The sequence below is a fragment of the Mirounga leonina genome, unplaced genomic scaffold, assembly GCF_011800145.1.
Source record: "Mirounga leonina isolate KUSES-001 unplaced genomic scaffold, KU_Mleo_1.0 Mir_115, whole genome shotgun sequence".
Classification (NCBI taxonomy): domain Eukaryota; kingdom Metazoa; phylum Chordata; class Mammalia; order Carnivora; family Phocidae; genus Mirounga; species Mirounga leonina.
The window spans coordinates 41,207,609-41,230,927 of record NW_023270268.1 but is presented as its reverse complement, the minus strand read 5'-3'; the positions used below and the strand labels follow the sequence as shown (position 1 = coordinate 41,230,927).

The following is a 23,319-nucleotide window of genomic DNA, read 5'->3' as shown; positions in this document are numbered from 1 at the left end:
ACTTACTACATTGCTGTGGGTCCTATAGACACATAACAGCTCTATATTGCCAGATGAACTTTGATATTTTCAGGCTACTCTGTCTTACATTGCCTCTTCATTCCCTGACCTTCTCCCTTTCTTCTCTACCCTCAACATCTGGCAAGACTGAGGAGTGGCTGAAAAATGGAAGGTAACAAAAACCATAATTCTTTTATTTTTCCTTTCACATGTCAAGGACTTCTTTTTAACTTTCTGTTTCTAGACATGGTGGATTCATCCTGCAGCTCAGTATGTGGGAGGCAAAGTAATAATGTGGAAGAGATGTGAAACTGGGAACTGATGGTGAGAGTAAAAGCACCCAGAATATCAAGATGGCAGTGGTGACAAACTCTCTTTGACCAAACCCTAGCCAGGCTCTTCTAAGTCCTCTTCTTGACTAAGCTACAACCTTGGCCTACAAAGACCTGAACAAAATGCTAATATAGTTTCTAACAGCTCAAGACCATATCCCTAGGATGCCCCTAACCCCTCCCCCCTTAAAGTACCTGAGAAAACTCAAGGCTGCCAAAATAATTAACTGTTTATTCTAGCCAAGCTCTGAAGATAAGGTCTTCCAGTTTCTCTGGGATAGTAGGAGCCTAACTTCAACAGGCACAGGTTACCAAACCCAAAGGGGTTTCACTGGACCAATCCCCCCCTCCCATTTTTTGTAATCTTTACTTCCCTGACTCAGTGAGGCCCCACTCATTCCCTGCCTTATCCCTCCTACTCCCTTCAAATCACCCAGTCACCTCTATACAAATTAAAATTGAGTTAAAGTCATGCTGAACTCTTTCCCTGTTATAATAGTAAATTACCAATAAAAATCTGATCTTACAATTCAAAATTATTGTTTTAAAGATTTATTTATTTATTTGAGAGAGAGTGTGGATGCAAGTGTGCACTGCACACAGGGTGGAAGAGCAGAGGGGGAGGAAGAGGGAGAATCTTAAGCAGACTCCCCACTGAGCACAGAGCCTGACAGGGGGCTCAATCCCATGGCCCTGAGATCATGACCTGAGCTGAAATCAAGAGTTGGTTATTTCACCGACTGAGCCACCCAGGTGCCCCTGATCTTACTATTTAAAGTAGTGTCCAATTTCCTTTATCTTTAAAAGTGGGAGCAGGTGGTGGCTATCAGGGAGGTGGCCAGCAATTATAGCTTATAGAATGTATATCACTCGTACCCAGCCCAGAGCCTCCATAACTCAGATCTTCACACATGTTAAGTCAGAGACCACAGGCTACTGAGTCAGTTTTTGTTACTCTTTTTTTTACAGATTCAAAAAAAAAAAAAAAAAGGTTTATAAGCTTGTGCTTTCAAAAGGAGACACTAGTCACTATTCATCCTCATTGTGATGTCCAAGAAACCTAAATATTTGGTTCATAGCAGACACTTAAAAATGGTGAATGAAATTATATCAGAATAGGTATTTGATACACTTCAATTTCCTTATTCCATTAGAGCTCTAAATGCTGAATTTATTAACTTTTCAAATTCTAAGATCTAGCTAATACTCTTAGCTGTATAAATTCAGCTTTGAACTTGTTTTCTAGTTCTAGATACTTCCTCTACAGATTCTTTCCTCTGTTTTCTAGTTCTAAATTCTTCCTCTAGTTCTAGATTCTTTCTCTTTGTAGGAAGATTCTTCCTGTTCCTACATACTCAGTTGAAACAATTGTTATCTTGTCCCCTACTACAGAGTAATATGTTTATATTATATACAGTATAATATTTCAGAACATACATAAGTGAAATATAAAAGGTACATGAAATAAAGGATTCCAGGCTCAATTTAAAATCTAAATATAAAGACCATATTTAGAAAAGCAATGCAGAACAGATTGTAGGAATCACTTTAAGAATATCTAAACCCACACTTTATTCTGAGAGTAAACAAAGGATTAGGAGAGCACTAGCCAGGAAGTTGCTGGGGAAAAGACTATAAATGGAATGTATTTGTCAAGTGAAGGATAAAGTAATAAAAATGTAACCCATAATTATTGTGAAATATTGCATTTGCTTTTGCTGCCTTACGACCAATAACCTTCCATTATTTCACATAGTTAAGGTCTAGCTAAAACACCAAACCAATTAAGACCTGCTGCACACTTCAAAGGGAATAAGTGATCATGACAAAGTTGACCCTTGAACAATTCAAGGGTTAGGATCACCAACTTTCCACAAAGCTGAAAATCCACATATAATTTTGACTCCCTCAAAATGTAACTACTAATAGCCTACTCTTGACCAAAAGTCTTCCCAAACACTCGATTAACACATATTTTATATATGTATTATATATTGTATTCTTATAATAAAGTAAGCTAGAGAAAAGAAAATGTTAAGCAAATCATAAGGAAAATACATTTATAGTGTCGTACTGTGAAAAATACATTTATAAGTGGACTTGCACAGTTCAAACCCATCTTGTTTTAAGGTCAACTATATTATTCAAGTTGTAAGGCCTCTAATATGATTCCTAAGAAATCTTCTGGTTCAAGAAATTGAGAAAGAAAATGGAAGGGAGAATAAAAATTATGGGAAAATGAAAAAAAATGTTTCTACAATTTTTTTTTCACACAAGACTTCGTTTTGACCAACTGTTCACAAAGTAAGTTAGAAGTGATTTAAAATCAGTTACTACCCAAGTCCATTAAAAAGTGCTGGAAATATTTGAAGCACATACTTCATAGAAAGGTCACATTTTTAGCCTGCTCAGGGTAACTTATTGGGTTGCCTTCATTTCTGCCCCTTGAGGAACCAGATAATGACAAAACTATCATAAGCTAATAAAGATAAATGTTGAAGTTCACCTCTGATATATGTAGTTGCCATTATGTGGAAATATGAATGAATGAAAGATGAATTAAATTATAAATCAATATAACTGCATTTTGTTCAACTATCAGAAACTTATCCTATACATATTAGTCAGGGTTCTTGAGAGAAACACAACCAATAACAGAGATTATTAAAGATAGGTATTATTAAAGATAGGTACAGAGACAGAAAGAGATAGAGAGAAAGGAAGAGAGTAAGGGAGAGAGAGATTTATTCTGAGTTACATGATTATGGAGGCTGAGAAGTCCTATAATCTGCTACCTGCAACCTGGAGGCCCAGGAAAGCTGGTGATGTAATTCCATCTGAATAGAAAGGCCTGAGAATGAGGGAAGCTGACTGTATAAATCCTAGTCTGAGGGCAGAAAAAAATAAGATGAGATGTTCCAGCTCAAGTAATGAGGCAGGAAAAAAAAAGGACAGATTCCTCTTTCCTTTGTCTTTTGTTCTATTCAAGCCCTCAGTGGATTGGATGATGCCCACCCACAATGAGGAGGACAATTTACTAAGTCCACCAAGTTAACTGCTAGTCTCATCTGGAAACACTCTCACAGACACACTCAGAAATGTTTAATCTGGGCACCAGGGCTAGTTAAGTTGACACGTAAAATTAACCATCACACTTACATTCACACATTTGATGAAAGATACCTCTTAAATAACAGGAAATTATGATCTGTCATCAAGAAAAAAAAAAAGGACCCATAGAAATAGACTCAAGATGACTTAGATATGGAATAAGCAGATAAGGATTGTAAAAGTTTTCTTAAGTATTGTCAAGAACTCAAAGAAAAAGATGGTCATACTAAACAAAATGGGGAATCTCAGCAGAGACATGGAAGATACAATAAGGAACCAGATTAAGAGGTTCAAGATGGCAGCATAGGAAGATCCCGAACTCACTTTTTCCCATGGACAAAACCAATCTACAGCTACATATGGAACAATTTCCTCTGAAAAGAACTGAGAATAAGTTGAACAGCCCCTCCACAAAAAAAGATAAAAGGGCCATATCAAAACAGATTGGAGAGGTACACATGAAATCTCCTCAAAACCCACATTAGTCATGGTGAGCCACAAGCAGGAGGGATCTTACAAACACAGAACTTCTCCCTGAGGAGTGAGGGATTTGTGCTCCACATCAGGCACCCAAACCCTTGGGACCTGCACTAGAGGGATGAGCCTCCAAAATATCTGGTTTTGAAAATTAACAGGCTTGTATCCAATAGAACCAGAGTTGTATGGAATAGAGAGTCTGCTCTTAAAGGGCTCATATGCAGAATCACTCATCCTGAGATCCAGTGCAAAAGCAATAGTTTGAAAAGTCTAGACCACATGTGAAGGAAATTCATTTGTTAATCTTAAAAGTATCTACCAGAGGGCAAAAGCCTATAGAGACTCTCCCCAGGGACAGAAATGATGGTGGGCATCTTTTTACATTTTCCCACCACCTTTTTAGCACCAAGGCTTGTGGGCACCATTTTTGCACTCTAGCTAGTGCTGCCCCCTGCACTGCTGCCAGGGTGGCAAGCAAGAACCCACCCCACCAAGCAGCTTTCTTGGCTCAGTCATAACCCCCACACCACTACTGCTCTCATGTCAGAGGTGATGGGCAAGTGCCCTGCCTCCATGTGCAACAGCTGCAGCCCCACCAGAAGTGGTAGGTGAGTGCCCCATCCACCCACACCACTGCCATGGTCCCACCAGAAACAGCAGGTAAACACCCTGCCCCTTACACCTCCCTGCCAAGCCAGAGGATACATGCAGCCCACACAGGGGATACCCCCTGAGCCCTGAGTGCCACACTTTGGTGGAGGGAAGGAATGCATTTCTGGAGCTCAGGGGTCTAAAACAATCAGAGAGACAATCTGAGAGGTAACCAAGAACTAAGGCATGGTTAAACAGTAGGGTTCACCTTCCACATGAGGCCACCCCTTTAAAACTGGAAGAGATAGCTGTTTTGCTTAACACATAGAAACAAATGTAGAGGGACAAGCAAAATGAGGAAACAGAGAAATATATCTCAAATGAAAGAACAAGATAAAACCCTGGGGTGGTGGGGGGGGACAAAATGAAATGGAGATAAGTAATTTACCTGAAAAGAGTTAAATGTAATGGTCATAAGGATGCTCACCAAACTCAGGAAAAGACAGTATGAACACAGCAAGAACTTCAACAAAGAGAACAAAAACATAAGAAAGTACCAAACAGAAATAACAGAGCTGAAGAATTTAATAACTAAACTGAAAAATACACTAAAGGGGTCCAACAGCAGACTAGTTGAAGCAGAAGAACAAGTCAGTGATCTGGAAGACAGGGCAGTAGAACTTACCCAAACAAAGCAGCAAAAGGAAAAAAGAATTTCTAAAAATATTATGAATGAATATTAAGGGACTTAGGGAAAGACAAACAGAATAACATTTGCATCATAGGAGTTCCAGAAAAAGAAGAAAGGGGCAGAAAACATATTTAAAAAAATAATGGCTAAAAATTTCCTAAATTTTTAGGAAAGGGGAAAGGGGAAGGAAATGGACATAAAAAATCCAGGAATCCCAGAAAATTCCAAACAATGAACCCAAAGAGACCCACACCAAGGCACATAACTAAAATGTCAAAAGTTAGTTTAATGGGCCAGGGGGCTGCCCTGAGGAGGTGGCGAGGGGAGGGCTGGGCCAGCCAGAGGGTGGGCGACTATGCCCAACTTCTGTGCTGCCTCCAACTGCATGGAGAAGAGCACACAGTGGGACCTGGCCTTCTTTAGGTTCCTGCCGGATCTGGCCAGATGCCAGAAGTGGGTGGAGAATTGTAGGAGAGAGGACTTAGAAGATTAAACACCTGATCAACTAAATAAACATTATTGATTATGTGCCAAACACTTTGAGACCTCTATGATTTGTAGAACTATACATTTTGCCGAGGCATCCAAAAACGAAAGAATAATTGGGTTATTTTATTTCTCAAATTAATTGAAGCAGATACTTGTGAAGTCATTGGGAGAGTCCTTATAGTACAGTTCTTCAAGATAATGCAATACCAACAATATTTTATCTTACCAGTCACTTGAACAATCCACACAGTGGACACACAAAACGAATAAAAGAATTGAGTGAAGATGAAATCAGGACACTGAAACAGAAAAAAAAAATTGATGAAACTTCTGAACAGGAGCCAAAACATAAAGAAATAAACAACAGCAAAGCTCAGAACCCCAGTGCAGAGGAAGGGGGTGAAGAACAGGATGAGGACATTTTACCTTTAACCCTTGAAGAGAACGAAAACAAAGAATACTTAAAATCTTTATTTGAAATTTTGATTCTTATGGGAAAACAAAACATACCTCTGAATGGGCATGAAACTGATGGAATCCCAGAGGGTCTCTTTACTCCTGGTGACTTTCAAGCACTACTGGAGTGCCAGATAAATTCTGGCAAAGAGGTTCTGAGAAAGCGCTTTGAGATAACAGTGGTTAACACATTGTTCTGCTCGAAAACACAGCAGAAACAGATACTAGACATCTGTGAGAGATGCACTGGGGAGGAAACCCTCAGGGAAGTGAGAGACTCTCACTTCTTTTCCATCACCACTGATGACGTAGCGGACATAGCAGGGGAAGAACACTTGCCTGTGTTGGTGAGGTTTATTGATGAATCTCATAACCTGAGAGAAGAATTTGTGGGCTTCTTGCCTTATGAAGCTGATGCAGAAATTTGGGCTGTGAAATTGCACACTACGATAACTCAGAAGTGGGGGTTAAACATGGGGTATTGTCATGCCAGCCTTACACTGTGTCCAGTGGGTTTTCTTCCAAAATGTTGCTTCTAGTCTTTTAGAGAAATATCCCCAAGCTGTCTACACACTTTGCTCTTCCTGTGCCTTAAATATGTGGTTGGCAAAATCAGTGCCTGTTGTGGGAGTATCTGTTGCATTAGGAACAATTGAGGAATTTTGTTCTTTTTCCCATTGATCTCCACAACTGCTTTTGGAGCTTGACAATGTAATTTCTGTCCTCTTTCAGAACAATGAGGGAAAGGGTAAAGAACTGAAGGAAATCTGCCATTCTCAGTGGACAGGCAGAAATGATGTTTTGAAATGTTAGTGGACCCTGTACAAGCACTTGTTTTGTTTAGATGGTATAAATAGTGATACAAATATTAGATGGAATAACTATAGCTGGTAGAGCTTTTGTACTCTGTAGTGCAGTAACAGATTTTGATTTCATTGTTACCATTGCTGTTCTTAAAAATGTTCTATCTTTTACAAGAGGCTTTGGGAAAAATCTCCAAGGGCAAACCTCAGATGTCTTCTTTCCAGCCAGTAGCTTGACGACAGTGCTGCATTCACTAAATGAAGTGATAGAAAATATTGAAGTGTCTCATGAATTTTGGTTCAAAGAAGCCACAAATTAGGCAACTAAACTTGATATTCAGATGAAACTCCCTGGGAAATTCTGCAGAGCCCAGCAAGGTAACCTGGAATCTCAGCTCACCTCTGAGAGTTACTATAAAGAAACTCTAAGTGTTCCAACAGTGAGACACATTATTCAGGAACTGAAAGATATATTCTCAGAACAGCACCTCAAAGCTATTAAATGCTTATCTCTTGTATCCTCTGTCATGGGACAGCTCAAATTTAACACACTGGAGGAGCACCATGCTGACATGTAATGACTTGCCCAATCCTGACACACTCTCAGCTGAGTTGCATTGCTGAAGAATCAAGTGGAAACACAGAGGGAAAGATTTAGAGCTTCCATCCATCATTTATTAAGCCCTGCATCTACCAGACATCAAGTTTTTCCCTAATGTTTATGCATTGCTAAAAGTTCTATGTATTCTTCCTGTGGTGAAGGTTGAGAATGAACGCTATGAAAATGGGCGAAAGTGTCTGAAAGCATACCTGAGGAACACTTTGACAGACCAAAGGTCAAGTAACTTGGCTTTGCTTAACAAATTTTGATATAAAACATGATCTGGATTTAATGGTGGGCACATATATCAAATTCTATACAACTAAGTCAGAGCTTCCTACAGATAATTCAGAAACCATTGAAAGTACCTAAGAGACTTTTAAAGTAGGCTTTCTCTTATGTTTGATATTTGGAAAAATCTGTAAGAAATTTGAAAACACCTTACAGAAAAGATGTCAGGTGTACGTAGCCCACTTAATCACTGAATATCTTGACCTATCAACCTCTCATTGAGTACATTAGCCATTGATAACCTGCCTATTTAAATGGCCCCTGTTTAAATTCTCATGCTTTGGAGACATACCTGCTCTTCCAGAAGATAGCATCGAAAGTGCCGCATTACAATTCTATGAGATCTTTGCTAATGGCACTTGGGAATTGTTTTAATTAAGTCATTTTAGACATAACATTTATTATCACTAGATCCAACTGTCGGGTATTGAGTTATCAGTTCTTAAAAGGTATAGATTTTGAAGAGGTGTGGGAGGAAGGAATACATTTTATAAAATGTTGCAATGAATCTCAGGAGTGACTTTTGAATAGTAGTAGTGTTAGTATGTTAAAAATCTGTAATGGACAGTTAAGGGAGTTACCAGAGAGAGAGAGAGAAACATGTAAGCTTGCCCAGCAAGGATTGCAGTGTAGATTTAGTCTTCATCAAATGAACTTAAAAGAACAAGTTACATTTAAAATTTGAATGGGAGAGCCTGCCATTGTTCCACATTGGGTTGTTGCTGTTTACATTCCTTTGTTGAGCCTACATCTTCATAAGCTCTTTAGCAAGTATACGTTGAACACCTACATCTTCGTAAGCTTTTTAGCAGGTGTATGTTGAACACCTCTGTTCATGGTCAAGACAGGATCAGAGGCCATGGATACTGACAACTGATTTGTCTGCTTTCATCTTTTTCCATGACTATATCTACTGCCTCATCTTATTTATAAACAAAACCTAGAAAACCTACAAAAATAAGTGTTTTGTGGTTTATCTAGGAATAATACAGAAAATATTGCTGTTATTTCGGGTGAAGAAAATCAATTTTGTACAGTTTATTTCAACCTAAATAAAATGTGAATTTTGTTAAAAAAAAGTTAAAGATAAAAAGAGAATCTTAAAAACAACAACAAAAACTTGTTACATATAAGGGAACCCCCATAAGACCATCAGCAGATTTCTTAGCAGAAACTTTGCAGGCTAGAAGAAAGTGGCATGATATTCAAAATACTAAAAGAAAAAAAACCTTCCCAACAAGAATACTTTGCCTAGCAAGATTATCATTACAGAGCTGGAAAAAAAAAAAAAAAAAAAAAAAAACTTTTTCAGGCAAATACAAACTAAAAGAGTTCACCATCAAAAAACCAGCCCTACAAAAAAATGTTGAAGTGATTGATTTAAGTTGAAAAGACAGGGTAGTAATTAGCAACAAGAAAATATATGTAAGCAAAAAACTCCCTGGTAAAGGTAAGTATATAATAAAGGAGGTGAATTAATCATTTTTAAAGCTAGTATGAAGGTCAAAAAGACAAAAGTAGTAAAAACAACTATACCTACAATAATTTGTATATAAAAGAAACACCTATAAAAAAACAAAACAAAAAGGACAGTGAGAAAAAGAACCTAAGCATAATACTACAGAGTTATCGAGCCATAAGGAAAAAAAAGGAGAGAAGAATAAAGGAAAAGAGAGAAAGTACAAAACAGCAAGAAAACAACAAAATGTCAATAAGTACATATCTATAAATAATTAAGTGTGAATAGACAAAATTTTACAATCAAAATATACAGAGTGGCTAAATGGATAAAAAAACAAGACCCATCTATATGTTGCTTACAAAAGAGTCACTTCAGGGCACCTGGGTGGCTCAGTTGGTTAAGCAACTGCCTTCGGCTTAGGTCATGATCCTGGAGTCCCGGGATCGAGTCCCGCATCGGACTCCCTGCTGAGCAGGGAGTCTGCTTCTCCCTCTGATCCTCCCCCTCTCATGCTCTCTGTCTCCCATTCTCTCTCAGATAAATAAATAAAAAATCTTTAAAAAAAAAAAAAAGAGTCACTTCAGATGGAAGGACACACACTGACTGAAAGAGAAGGAAAGGAAAACGACAATTCATACAAATGGAAATGAAAAGAAAGCTGGGGAAGAGAAATTTAGAAAAAAAATAGACCTTAAAACAAAGACTGTAATAAAAGACAAAGATGGGTACTATAGAATCATACAGGAGTCAATCCAATAAGAAGACATAACATTTGTAAATATTTAAGTACCCAACATAGAAGCACCTAAATATAAAAGTGAATACTAACAGAAATAAAAGAAATAGACAGCAATACAATAATATTAGGGGACTTCAATACAACATTTACTTCAATGGATAAATCATCTACAGAGAAAATCAATTAAGAGTTATTCGCCTTAAATGACACATTAGACTGGATAGACATAATAGATGTATACAAAATATTTCATCTAAAAGTAGCAAAATGCATATTCTTCTCAAGAACACGTGGAACATTCTTTAGGATAGATCATATGTTAGGTCACAAAACAAGTCTTAGTAAGCCTAAGAAGACTGAAATCAATCAAGAATCATGTTCGATCACAATGGTATAAATTTACAAATCAATTACAAAAAGAAAACGAAAAGTCACAAATATGTGGAGATAAAACAACATGCTACTGTAAACCAATGGATCAAAAAAGAAACCAAAAAATACTTGAGACAAAGGGAACATAGCAAAATGTATGGGGTGCAGCAAATCTGTACGAAGAGTGAAGTTTATAGCAATAAAGGCCTCTCCAGAAACAAGAAAAATCTCAAACAACATAAATTTATACCTAAAGGAACTAGAAAAAGAATTAAGAAAAACAAAGCCCAAAGTTAGTAGAAGGAAATAATAAATATTAGAACAGAAATAAATGAAATACATTAAAGACAATAGAGAAGATCAATTAAACTAAGAATGTTTATTTGAAAAGATAGACAAAATTGGTAAACCTTTAGCCAGACTGATCAAGAAAAAAAGGGAGAGGGCCTAAGTAAATAAAATCAAAATGAAAACTGAGAAGTTAGAATCAATGCCATAGAAATACAAAGAATCATAAAAGACAGCTATGAATCATTATAAGCCAACAAATTATACAACCTGGAAAAAATGGTTAAATTTCTCAGAACTTCCAACCTACTAACACTGAATCATGAAGAAATAGAAAATCTAAACAAATGAATAAAGATAAAGAGATTGACTTAGTAATCAAACCCTTCCAACACAGAAAAGCCCAGAACCAAATAGATTCACTGGTAAGTTCTACCAAACATTTAAGAATTAATGCCAATCTTTTTTAACTCTTCCAAAAAACTGAAGGTAAGGGAACACTCCCAAACTCATTTTCTGAGGTCCGCATTAACTTGATACCAAAACCAGTCAAAGACAACACACACACACACACACACACACACACACACACATTACAGACCAGTACCCCTGATGAACATAGATGCAAAAATCTTTTACAAGGGGCGCCTGGGTGGCTCAGTCGTTAAGCGTCTGCCTTCGGCTCAGGTCATGATTCCGGGGTCCTGGGATCGAGCCCCGCATCGGGCTCCCTGCTCAGTGGGAAGCCTGCTTCTCCCTCTCCCACTCTCCCTGCTTGTGTTCCCTCTCTCGCTGTGTCTCTCTGTGTCAAAATAAATAAATAAAATCTTAAAAAAAAAAAAAAAAATCTTTTACAAAATACTAGCAAACCAAATTCAACAATACATTTAAAGGATTATACACCATGATCAAGTGGGATTTATTCCAGGGATGCCTGGATGGTTCCACATCTGCATATCAATTAATGTGATATGCCACATTAGCAAAATGAAGAATAAAATCATATGATCATCTCAATAGATGCACAAATTTAATGAAGTCTGACATTCATTTATGATAAAAATTCTCAAAAAAGTGGGTATAGATGGAACGTACCCCAACATAATAAAGGCTATATAGGACAAGCCGACAGCTAACATCATACTCAATGACAAAAACCTAAAAGCTTTTCCCTTACAATCAGGAACAAGACAAAGATGTCCACTCTTGTCACTTTTATTAAAAGAGTAGTGGAATCCTTGCCAGAGCAATTAAACAGGAAAAGAAATACATGTCATCCATATTGGAAGGAAGAAGCAAACTATCACTATTTGTGGATGACATGATTATATAGAGAGAGAACACTAAAAACTCCACCAAATAAAACCTGGTAGAGCTACAAAAAAAAAAAAAAAAAAGCAAATTTAGAAAAGTTACAGCGTACAAAATCAATATACAGCTATCTATTGCATTTTTATAGACTAACAGCAAACTATCAGAAAGAGAAATTAAGGAAACAATCCCAATTATAGTTGCATCAAAAGGAATAGAATAACGAGTTATAAATTTAACCAAGAATGTCAAAGGCCTATACTCTGAAAACTATAAGACATTGATGAAAGAAATTGAAGACTCAAATAAATGAAAATGTACGCTGTGCTCATAGATTGGAAGAATTAATATCATTAAAATGTCCATACCACCCTAAGTAATATACAGATTCAATGCAATCCCTATCAAAATTCCAGTGGCATTTTTCACAGAAATAGAACAAACATCCTAAAATGTGTTTGGAACCAAAAAAATCCCAAATAACCAAAACAATCTTGAGATAGAAGAATAAAGCTGGAAGCATCACATTCCCTGATTTAAACTACACTACAAAGCTATAGTATTCAAAACAGTGTGGTATTGGCATAAAAACAGACACATGGATCAATAAAACAGAATAGAAAGTCCAGAAATCAACCCAAGCATATATGGTCAATTAATTTATGACAAAGAGGCAAGAATATACTATGGGGAAGAGAGTTTCTTCAATAAATGGTGTAGGGAAAACTTGACATCCACATGCAAAAGAATGAAACTAGATTATTATCTGTCACCATACACAAAAATTAACTCAGAATGTATTAAAGGATATAAAACCAGAAACCATAAAACTTCTGGAAGAAAACAGCTCTTAACACCTCCGTCGTGGTGGTGGTGGTGGTGGTGGTGGTGTGTGTGAGTGAATGTCGGATCTGACATCAAAGGCAATGTCAACAAAAGCAAAACAAATAAATGGGACTACATCAAACTAAAAAGCTTCACACAGCAAAGGAAACCATCGACAAATTAAAGAAGCAACTTACTGAATGGGAGAAGATATTTATAAGTTATATAACTGTTAAGGGGTTAATACCCAAAATATATAAAGAACTTATACAACTCAATAACAACAACAACTCCAATTACAAAATGAACAGAGGATCTAAACTGACATTTTCTCACTGAAGAATACAGATGGCCAACAGGTACATGGAAAGATGCTCATCACTAATCATCACAGAAATGCAAATCAACACCACACTGTGATATCACCTCACACCTGTCAGAATGGCCATCATCAAAAAACAAAAAAATAACAAGTGTTGGCAAGGATGTGAAGAAAAGGGAACTTTGTGCACTGTTGGTGGGAATGTAAATTGGTACAAGCACAATGAAAAACAGTAAGGAGTTTCCTCAAAAAATTAAAAATAGAACTACCATATGATCCAGCAATTCCACGTTTGGGCATATATCTGAAGAAAAACAAAACACTACTTTGAAAAGACATATGCAGGAGCACCTGGGTGGCTCAGTTGGTTAAGTGACTGTCTTCAGTTCAGGTCATGATCTCAGGGTCCTGGGATTGAGCCCCACATCAGGCTCTCTACTCAGCAGGGAGTCTGCTTCTCCCTCTCCCTTTGCTCATGCTTGCTCTCTCACACTTGCTCACTCTTTCTCTCAAATAAATAAAATCTTTAAAAAAAAAAAGAAGAAGAAAAGACATATGCACCCCATGTTCATTGCAGCATTACTTACAATAGGCAAGATATGGAAACAACCTAAGTGTCCATTGATCGATGAATGGATAAAGAAGATGTAGTATATATACACAATGGAATATTATTCAGCCATATAAAAAATGAATTCTTGTCATTTGTGACAACATGGATAGAACTTGTGGGTATTATGCTAAGTGAAATAAGTCAGAGAAAGACAAATACCATATGATTTCACTTATATGTGGAATCTAGAAGAAGAAAACAAATGAACAACAAAATGAAGAAAAACATAGATACAGAAAAGATTGATGTTTGCCAGAGATGAGGGGTTGGAAGGTGGGCCCAATGGGTGAAAGGGATCAAGAGGTACAAACTTCTAGTTATAAAATAAATAAGTCCTGCATATGTAATGTAAAGCATGGTAACTATAGTCAATCATATTGTATTACAAATTTGGGGGGTGGGGGGAGGATCAAATGGAAATATTAGAACTGAAAATGTAACACCTAAAATGGAAAAAAATCACTGGACAGGCTAAATAGCAGATTGATTTAAAGGTCAATAACTTGAAGACAGAGCCATAGAAATTATCCAATTTTAAGAAAAGAGTAAAAGAATGAAAACACAAACAAAACTCAGCGATCTGTTGGGCAATATGTAGAGTTCCAGCATATATTCAGTTGGATTCCTAATTATAAGGGGGGAAAATGGATAAGAGAAGAAATTTAAAAGAAAAATTGCTAAAATATAACCAAATTTGGGGGGAAATGTGAACTGACATATCCATGAAACTCAGAGAATCCAAGCTAGAAAAATACAAAGAAAACTAAATAGTATAGACTAACTGCAGAAAACCAAATATAAAAAGATATCTTAAAAGCAATGATAGCTTACTGCCATCAGACAAAAATGGAGATAAAAGTTATGTCTTTAATGTGTTAGGAATGACATTTAAAAATGAAGGCAAAATAAATATATTTTCAGAGTAATAGAAGCTGAAAGAATTTATTGCCAGCAGATTTGCACTTTAAGATATGCAAAACGAAACTCTTCACCCTGGATGGGAGGTGACACTATATAAAACTCAAATGTCCAAGAAAGAATGAAGTCATGTGGAATTGTGCACATAGGGGTAAATATAAAAGTTATTTTTCACCTTGTCTTAATATCTATAAAAGACAACTAACTCTGTAAGGCCAAATTTTATTTTATTTTATTTTAATTCAATTACCCAACAAATAATACATCATTAGTTCCAGATGTAGTGTTCAGCAATTCATCAGTTGCCAATAACACCCAGTGCTCATCACATCACGTGCCCTCCTTAATGCCCATCACCCAGTTACTCCTTCAGCAACCCTGTTTGTTTCTCATAGTGAAGAGTATCTCATGGTTTCTCTCCCTCTCTGATTTCTTCACATTCAGTTTTCCCTCCCTTCCCTTATGATCATCTGCAGTTTCTTATATTCCACATATGAGTGAAACCATATGACAATTGTCTTTCTCCAATTGACGTATTTCACTTAACATAATACCCTCCAGTTCTATCCACATCAATGTAAATGGTAAGTATTCATCCTTTCTGATGGCTGAGTAATATTCCGTTGTATATATATACCACATCTTCTTTATCCATTCATCTGTTGATGGACATCTAGGCTCCTTCCACAGTTTGGCTATTGTGGAAATTGCTGCTATGAACACTGGGGGGCAGGTGCCCCTTCATTTCATCACATCTGTATCTTTGGGGTAAATACCTAGTATTGCAATTGCTGGGTTGTAGGGTAGCTCTATTTTCAACTTTTTGAGAAACTTTCATACTGTTTTCAAGACTGGCTATTCCAGCTTGTATTCCCACCAACAGTGTAAGAGGGTTCTCCTTTCTCCAAATCCTTACCTACATTTGTTGTTTCCTGTCTTGTTAATTTTAGCCATTCTGACTGGTGTGACATGGTATCTCATTGTGGTTTTGATTTGTATTTCCCTGATGACAAGTCATGTTGAGCATTTTCCACATGTCTGTTGGCCATTTGGATGTCTTCTTTGCAGAAATGTCTGTTCATGTCTTCTGCCCATTTATTGACTGGATTATTTGTTTTTTGGGTGTTGAGTTTGATAAGTTCTTTATAGATCATAGATACTAACCCTTTATCTGATATTTGTAAATATCTTCTCCCATTCTGTCAATTATCTTTGGTTTTGTTGACTGTTTCCTTTGCCATGCAGAAGCTTTTTATCTTGATGAAATCCCAATAGTTAACTCTCCCTTTGTTTCCCTTACCTTTGGAGACATGTCTAGCAAGGAGTTGCTGTGGCTGAGGTTGAAGAGGTTGCTGCCTATGTTCCCCTCTAGGATTTTGATGGATTCCTGTCTCACATTGAGGTCTTTCATCCATTTTGAGTTTATCTTTGTGTGTGGTATAAGAGAATGGTCCAATTTCATTCTACTGCATGTGGCTGTCCAATTTTCCCAGTACCACTTATTGAAGAGACTGTTCTTTTTCCATTGGATATTCTTTCCTGCTTTGTCAAAGATTAGTTGAACATAAAGTTGAGGGTCCATTTCTGGGTTCTCTATTCTGTTCCATTGACCTATATGTCTGTTTTTGTGCCAGCATCATGCTGTCTTGATGATCACAGTTTTGTAATATAGCTTGAAGTCAGGCATTGCGATGCCCCAGCTTTGGTTTTGTTCTTCAACATTCCATTGGCTATTTGGGGTCTTTTCTGGTTCCATACAAATTTTAGGATTATTCGTTCCAGCTCTGAGAAAAAGTCTATGGTATTTTAATAGGGATTGCATTGAATATGTAGATTGCTCTGAGTAGCATAGACATTTTAAGAATATTTATTCTTCAATCCATGAGCATGGAATTTTTTTCCATCTCTTCGTGTCTTCCTCAATTTCTTTCATAAGTGTTCTGTAGTTTTCAGAGTTCAGCTCTTTTACCGCTTTGGTTAGGTTTATTCCTAGGTATTGTAAGGTTTTTGGTGCAATTATAAATAGAATCAGTTCCTTAATTTCTCTTCCTTCAGTCGCATTGTTAATGTATAGAAATGCAACTGATTTCTGTGCATTGATTTTGTAACCTGCCCCATTGCTGAATTGCTGTATGAGTTCTAGCAATTTTGGGGTGGAGTCTTTTGGGTTTTCCCCATAAAGTATAATGTCATCTGCGAAGAGTGAAAGTTTGACTTCTTCTTTGCCAATTTGAATGTCTTTTATTTCTTTTTGTTGTCTGATTACTGTGGCTAGGACTTCTAGTACTATGTTGAACAACAGTGTTGAGAATGGGCAACCCTGTCATGTTCCTGACCTTAGGGGAAAAGCAATCAGTTTTTCCCCATTGAGAATGATATTCACTATGGGCTTTTCATAGAGGGCTTTTATGATATTGAGGTTTGTTCCCTCTTTCCCTACACTCTGGAGTTTTAATCAAAAAAGGATGCTGTATTCTGTCAAATGTGTAAGCCAAAATTTTAACAATGTATATGGAGTTTGTATCTCCTGAACTTGTGAATGGTGACACAAAGGATTGAGGAACTGAAGTGTACCGTTGGGAATTTCTTAATTTTGTACTAAATGATATAATATTAACTTCAAGTGGATTGTGGCAACATAAAAGCAATCAGTGCAGTTGTTATCACCTAACTTATTCAAGTTGGAACACCACTGCATCATGTCTTTAAGACTTGAGTTTGGATTACCACAGCTTGGTGGCTATTTCTTAGTTTTATAGTTTAACACGTTATTTCTACAGTTGAGAAATGTCCTGTGTTAATGATATATACAGTAGGATTTTTAAAATTTATTGTCACATACATACAAATGGCATACAAAGAAAAATGGAAAATTCCAGAACTCCACTCCCATATGCCCTCCCCCATCCAAACTTCTCCCATAGTGGAGCACTGCCAAGTACTCTTCAGAGCTTAATCTAATTTATTTCTGCCCAATTCTGATTTTTTTTTTTTTTTTCGTATAACATCAGGGACCTTTTTAGACTCCACCAGCTCTGGTCAGTGAACTGTGCTTCTCCCCATGGACCACCCCAGTGCTGAATGCCAGGAGTCTGAAAAAAAAGATCTGTGCTCAACAATGGTTATTAACAAATGGCATTTTTTTCCCCCAGTGTTCGAAAACACAGGCTCCCCTCCCCCGCTCTCAAGTCCCCACCTTGCTGCCTCCAAACCCCAATCCTGTGAGGAAAAAAAACCAGAATGCCTGGGCCTGCGCCTGAGTGTTTCCAGCTAGCATTGCAATGCCAAGGCCAATTCTCCAGGCCAGGGTCTGGGGGGTGGGGGGAGCAGATGCAAATTAACCGGGCTCTTGCGAAAGTGGTTTCTTTTCCTTTCCTTTCCACGCACAGTCATCTCTGTCAGCAGAACTCCCCACAGCCTGTGGAACCTGCCTCCTTGGTGCGAGGCCCCCGTCGACAGGCCCTCACCTTTCCCTTCACCTCGCACTAGCGCTGCGACAACTTTTCTCTCCGTGTCCCCCTCCCCCTCCTCGCTCGTTCGGACGCCCGCGCCTCCCGGGACAACCGGCCCGCGGCGGCCCAGCGCCCAGCGCGGGGGGCGGGGTCCGAGGCCCGCGCGGCCGCTCGCCCTGGGGGAGGGTCCGGGCGAGTCGGGGCCACGCCCCCGAGCCCCGCACCGCCCCCCCCCTCCGGGCTCTAGTTTGTCTTTAATTTGAAAAGTCCTCCTCTTCCTTCTCTGCTTCCCGCCCCTACTCCTTACTCCGCTCCGCGGGGAAACTTCGACCCCGGGCTTGGCGTCGCGGGCGCGCGGACAGCGGGCCGGGCGGTGAGTGGGGCCGGGCGGCGGGCGAGGAGCGGGGCCCCGGAGGAGGGGCGCGGAGCTGGGTGGTGAGGGGAGGCCGGGAGCTGGCGGGCGCGGGGACGCGCGGCGTCCTGGGCCGGCAGCGGCCCGCCCGCTGTGCCGCGCGCTGCATCCTCAGGTGGTGCCGGAGTTTCGGGGCTCCCGGCGCGCGCTCGCCGGGAGACTCAGTAGGAGCGGTAGCGAGGTGTGTGCTCTGGGAGGACTGGTTGTGTTTCCCGGCCCTCCCTGCCCCGCTTTCTAGCGCCTCCTGCGGGAGGAAGGCGCGTTGCTCGGGCTGCTCTGGCCCACCTCAGCGTCTCTGTTCCGCCGGAGGATTTCTACCTGGCCAGGCTCGTCTTGCATGTCGTAATGAACATTTAACTTTATAGTTCTTATTCTTCAGGATTAAGGAGAGATGATAAAACCAAAAGTAGCTAAAATTTGACTACACAAAATAAAATATTGCCTGGCGAATTCCAATAAGTAAGGACACATTTCAAAAATATTTCAACATTTAATAAAGTTCTACTAACCTTCATAAAAAGAACTCAAATTGAACAGAAGAAAAGCTAATAGATAAAAATGGACAAATGGCAGTTTGTGAAAAAGGACATACAAATGACTTTCAAACAAAAAATTACTCAACCTCATCAACGAAAAATAAAACTACAAGTTTTCTTTGACTGAGATTTAATAGTGACAAAATTTTGATAAAAACTCTGTTGGGAAGTGTATACATTATTGCCAGGATTGCAAACTGATTTTTCTTTTTTGTTATATAATTCGACTATAGCTATCCAAATAAGCAGCATGAGACTTTGATCCCGCTGTTCTGCTTCCAGGAGTATATCCCACAGAAATAAATACACATATATTTATTTGCACATTTTTTGAAATAGCAGAAGTTTTTAAAGAATTTAAATTTCCATTAACTGGCCAGTTAAAGAAAATATGTTGCAGTCATTAAAAAGAACAAGGTTTATATCAATTGAAATATAATCAATAAGAAGACTTTAGTAGGTTTAAAAACAGATACACAAGCTCATATGGAATACTGTCATTTGTATTATAAGATGCTATAGATAATGTTTGTGTCCCTTCAGAATTGGTATGTTGAGTCCTAATGCCCAATGTGATAGTGTTGGATGGTGGGACCTTTGGGAGGTGCTGAGTTCATGAGGATGGTACCCTCATGAATGGGATTAGTGCCCTTATGGAAGAGGCCAGAGAAAGATCCCTTGCCCCTTCCACTATGTGAGGTTACGATAAGTCTGCATCTGGGGAGAGGGCCCTCACCACATCAGGCTGGCATCTTGATCTTGGACTTCCAGCCTCCAGAACTGTGAAAAATAAATGTTTGTTGTTTATAAGGTATTTTTGTTATAGCAGCACAGATGGACTAAGACACAAGATGTACATATTAGATTGGTTCTTAGAATGTCTCCTGGAAGACAAAAAATCTGGTATCAGTGGTACCTTTAGAGATTAAAAATGGGGTTTGGGGCAGAAGGAATCCTTACTTTTCATGACATGAGTACTCCATGACTGCTTGAATTTTTTGTTATTGTGTTTGCAGATAATACCAATTCAAAGGAAGTCTATCTTAGTAAATGTAAGATTTCTTGTCAAAGTGATTTAATCATAGGCCACATGATCTCCTTCTTTATTATAATTTTCAATACCAGAAGACTAGACAGATAATAATACAACAAGACATTATCTGTTAATAGTCCAGATACAATTTACATGGTAATATTTCCTTAAATGTATTCTATAAACCTCACGAGAATATTGTTCTTCCAATATTTTTATACTCCAAAATGACGAAAACAATTTTCCTGAAAGCTAAAATTGAGAGAGACCTGATAGTCTCTTTAAACCACTTAACCTAATTTAATATATTTAATAAAATTTATCTATGGACTGTAGATATCAGCTTGCTTCCATTCAGTCTCATGTTTTTATTTTAAAATAAAGCCAGAAGCTGACCTTTACAATCCCTAACATTTGTTGAAAAGAAGAAAATATTCCTTCATATACCCTTTCTTTGGAAGGTCATAGCATGAATAAAATAAGAAATATATTCATGTAGATTACAAAAAGGATAATATAAAATCAATTAGATTTTGCCAAAATATCATTTGTTCATAGTGAAAAGCCTTCACTTCTCAATTTTTTGTATGATTGATTCCATGTTAATTCATAATTAAACGAATACATTATAGGGTACTTGGGTGGCTCAGTCGGTTAAGCGTCTGCCTTCGGCTCAGGTCATGATCCCAGGGTCCCGGGATGGAGCCCCATGTCGGGCTCCCTGCTCAGTGGGGAGTCTGCTTCTCCCTCTCCCTCTGCCTCCTCCCCACTGCTCATGCTCTGTCTCTATCTCTCTCTCTCTCAAATAAATAAAATCTTTTAAAAAATGTGTACATTACATGTATAGTTCTAATAATAAAAGACACTGTGAAGCTATAGATATCTGTATACGTTATCCCATTGTAATAGATCTTTATTTATCTTATTAGTGGAAAACTAGTATAGTGACTTTTAGGATAGTTTTTCTAATCCCAGCACATGTGACAGCAAACTATAAAGGTGCCAAGGTGCTGAATAGGAATGACTGAGTCTTTCATAGTCATTGGATTTGAGTTCATATTGTGCCCACACAACTAACCAGATCCTAAGTAACCAAGAAACTCATGAAACTAGTCAACACAGTACTACCACAAGAGCCAGTAATTAAAGCCTATTAAGAGAGTTGAACTTGGAAGAGTGTGCATAAACTATCTGTCTGATGAACTCAGAAGGTCTTTTTACTTACAGATTCACTACAAGAGGGTACTATCAGTTCTGAGGTTTTTTTCCATAGATTTAATTTTTATTCAATTTTTCAAGGTCATCATAACAAGCACACATTATGTTTTTAATTTAGTGGTATTGGGAGTTTTAAATGTAAATAGGGGAGTTTGTTGCTACTATAGATGCCTTCAAATTACAGTGATTCTTGGCTTCTTTTTTTCTTCTCTTTGTTATAAAATACAACATAAAATTTACCATTTTAACCATTTTTAAGTGTATGGTGCAGTGGCACTTCTATTTTTATTATTTTTTTCAACTTATTCAGGTTATTAAAATCTATTATACATTTATTATAGAAAAGTTGAAGAGGAAATATTGCCTACATTTTAGTATTTCCTCTAGGTTTTTCAGACTTTTTAAAAACAAAATTATCCAGGGGCACCTGGGTGGCTCAGTCAGTTAAGTGTCTGCCTTCAACTCAGGTCATGATCCCAGGGTCCTGGGATCGAGCCCCACATCGGGCTCCCTCCTCAGCAGGAAGCCTGCTTCTCCCTCTCCCACCCCCCCGCTTGTGTTCCTGCTCTTGCTATCTCTCTCTCTGTCAAATATATAAATAAAATATTAAAAAATAAAAAAATTATCCACATTATAATTATTCATATTATATTATAAACATTTTATGATTTTTCCAAAAGTATTTGTAACCATATCCCTTAAAGGTGGCAATAAGATTGTGTCAGGATGTTTCATTATAATGTATTTACTGAACCATTATGAAATATTTGCATTATTTTTCTTGTTTCAACATGATGAAAACTACACAGAAATTCAACTATAACTATTTAAAAATATATTTAGCTAATTTCTTTTTCTGAAACATTTTGGATAAATACTTGAGGAGGTAGGGAAATGACTAAACACTTTGGAGATATTTTCATTAAATTGATAAAAAGTTTGGGAGAAAGCTGTTCATTTGTAGGAACACTGTATATCCTACTAATCATCCATTTTAAAAATATCTACTATTTCGGGTACCCCAGAATAGTATTCTAACTGAAGTTTAAAAAATAACTAATGTTATATTTTAAGAATATATATTTACTTAAAAAAATCTTCAACTTGATCTATCAATATAAAAATCAAAACAAAATTCCCCTTTTAAATTTTACTGTAGAAGGCTTTAATTTGTATTTCAATTTTATTCTCAATTATTTTTGTATTATTTTAATGTCAAAGGTCTATATGTTCGTAAATTCTTCAAAAAGTGCCCAAGAGAAAATAAATAATCTGTAAACTTGATCATGTCTTAGGTTCTTGGGATCATTTCCCTAGGTCATAATTACTAATCTAAATGCAGAGAAATCCCCATTCCCCGCCACCATGTGAGGATGCAGTGAAAAGAGTTGTCTGTGAACCAGGAAGTGGGGCCTTACCAGACACAAAATTTGCTGGTGCCTTGATCTTGTACTTCCCAGCCTCCAGAATTTTGAGAAATAAATTTCTGTTGTTTATAAGCTACCCAGTCTATGATATTTTGTTAGAGCAGCCCAAGTGGACTAAGATAGGTGCTTCCACCAAAATGTAATCATTTTTAAGACTTGCCATTTCAAAATGTTTACTCTTGGGAATTTAAACTTACTTTTGCCTCTGCTAATTCTCTCCCTGTTCTCTCACAAAGTTCCAACATCAGTACCACTTCTCAGCCAGAAGGGGACAGATGTGTTTTCTTTTTGGTCCACCAGATCTGTTGGACCATAGGAGGATGGCAGAGATCTCAACACTTCCTTTCATAAACATGGATCTTTCCTTGGTTCAGTTTTCCAGGAAGGAAGGTTGAGGAAGCCTATGAAAAGCATCTTCTTCATGAGCTGTGTTTATATCACAAGAATTCTTGCCGCAGAATTTTTTGTGAATTATTTACCTACCTCATTATGTTTACTAAATATGTAAATTGACTCAAGTTTAAAATTAGAGTTAACATTTTTAATATT

The 23,319-nt window shown here is 37.7% G+C and overlaps 1 pseudogene; it reads left to right on the top strand.

The window, feature by feature from the left end:
* The first annotated feature begins 5,557 nt into the window (after positions 1–5,557).
* On the top strand, positions 5,558–7,923 carry LOC118000008 (annotated as a pseudogene).
* The last annotated feature ends 15,396 nt before the right edge of the window (positions 7,924–23,319 follow it).